This window comes from Triticum dicoccoides, chromosome 2A, assembly GCF_002162155.2.
Source record: "Triticum dicoccoides isolate Atlit2015 ecotype Zavitan chromosome 2A, WEW_v2.0, whole genome shotgun sequence".
Lineage (NCBI taxonomy): Eukaryota > Viridiplantae > Streptophyta > Magnoliopsida > Poales > Poaceae > Triticum > Triticum dicoccoides.
In genome coordinates this window covers 765,701,265-765,703,418 of record NC_041382.1, presented here as the reverse complement: position 1 = coordinate 765,703,418, position 2,154 = coordinate 765,701,265, and the positions used below count along the sequence as shown (strand labels likewise).

At 43.8% G+C, this 2,154-nt stretch overlaps 2 pseudogenes; both read left to right on the top strand.

The window, feature by feature from the left end:
• The first annotated feature begins 1,261 nt into the window (after window positions 1–1,261).
• LOC119359860 lies at window positions 1,262–1,346 on the top strand (annotated as a pseudogene).
• Window positions 1,347–1,443: 97 nt separating this feature from the next.
• Window positions 1,444–1,527, top strand: LOC119359862 (annotated as a pseudogene).
• The last annotated feature ends 627 nt before the right edge of the window (window positions 1,528–2,154 follow it).

Genomic DNA, 2,154 nt, shown 5'->3' with positions numbered 1-2,154 from the left:
GTTGCAGCACTACTGGGACCAGATCAAGACCTGGATCCAGTCCAGCGAGATCAAGGACAAGAAGGAGACCCCTCTGTAAACAGATCAAGGACCATGATCTGTTTGGTGTTGTTTTCGGTGATGATTTGGTCCTTGTAAATGCCCTCCTTGTAGATTTAGCTTAGTACACTAGATCATGTCATCTGTGTAGGCTTATTACTCTGTGTGGTTTTATCTTGCCACTGCAGTGAAGATCAGGGATTCACCGGCAACGGAGTTAGTTCTAATATTTCTATTGTAACAGTTGTTACATTTCTCATGTTTGGTTCCTGTTCTGGAAGTCCAAGTAACTTACAAAGTACGTCATATCATGATACATATTGCATGCATATTTGGTTTCCGGTTGATGCATGGTTGGTGTGCTAGCTGTTCGTTAGTACCTGCTGGTTGTTACTATTGCTCTTTTTTATTAAGGCAGTTAGTGTTTAACATCTATCGCTTTAGCGCCTAGCGACTAAATAATGTTTTGTTTCTGGTTAGTTAGGATGATTCGTCCGCTTGTATCCATTTTCCTGAACTAATTATGTGTATTAGTTCATTTTAGGTTAATTTTATACTATCTAGGACCATGTGTTTTTTGGTTAATTTTACTGTGTTGGATTTGGAAGCGCAGGCGACCTCCATGGACGACATCGACGATGAAGAGGAGGACAAGGAGGACGACATCGACGATGAAGAGGAGGACAAGGAGGACGACCAGGACATGCGCGACCCCACCCCCGAGCCCAACAAGCTCGACGAGGACATAGTCGAGTCCGACCTCGAGCTCGACGAGGAGGGCATCGTCCAGTCTGACCATGACGGCGTGCCACAGAAGGTCATGTGCTCTGCTCTGCCTGCCTCATTTACTGCCTCGCCACCGCAATAGATGTTCTTTTTTCTTTTGTAATTTGGCTGGACTTGTGCGTCTCCGTTCTGATGCGTTTGTGTGTGCGTATGTTGAACAGTGACCTCAGATCTGGTGAAGGGCGCCAAGGAGAAGCAGCTCAAGGTCAATGGCCCCGTCAGGATGCTGCTCAACATCACCACCAGGAAGTTCCCCTGTGGAGTAGGTAGCCACCTCCCTCTCTTTGCCCTTCCTTACCAATCCCATTTGCTTAGTAGCTCTGCATAGTATATGGTCCTTGCATGCTCACAGTAGCTCGTTGGTAATGTGGGTCACTATGTTTTTGTGGATAGCTGACTGTTTAGGGAATTTCCGTGACGATGATGATGTTGTGCTGGGCAGAGGATGTGAAACATTTAGACCGCTGAGGCCTTTCCGGTCTTTGATGATCTAAAATTGAGCTTTTTAAAACTGATGCCTAGCATGCCATCAATGTTTTTTTTTCCTCATCTAGAATGCAACTCTGTGTGTTGGTGTGATATAATGTAGAGGAGTTGCATGTGACTCGTTTGTCAGCTGAGCATATGATGTTACAAGGAGATGCTACTGAGATTTTACGCCGTTGAAGTATCTTAAACCGAGCTTTTTAAAAGTGATGCTTGGTTGATCTAGTTCTAGTATATTAGTTGGGTGAGAGTCTACTGTTGTTGGTGCTGTGTTGTCATTTCTTTTTATGTCGTTGAAGAATAAAAAAGATAAGCATTTCTCCAGCCAATGTCTGAAGTAGTTGCTGCTGTGCAGTCATCGGCTGGACCTAGTTTGGCAGCGCTGTATTTAAAATACCATAGTATCTCAAAGCTTCAGTATTGCAATGCGTGGGCAATGAATACTACGGTTTTAAAGAAAATACATTTTTCTCAGTTTTAGAAAAACTACCGATGCATTTGGCTCATGTTGTTTTACTATAGTTTTGATCGATAGTCACACAACTTAATCTAACTTATACTAAACCTACGGAGCTACACGAATCAGTGTGTGCCGGCCGGCTGCATGCAACGCTGTATGGTCTTCTGACCGCTGAGCTACGAAGTTGCAGACGTGATCGGCAGTAGCTAATTACAAAGTGTAGGAATTAGTATCTTATTTTAATTAGTGTGGTGCATGCCGTTGAAAGCATACTGACATGTGGTTAGTTATGCTTGTGAACCAAGATGCACGGTAGTCAACCAGCAATGACACGAGCGACTTTTCCTCAGTTTGAGAAAAAGAGGTCTAGACCGCTTTTTTTA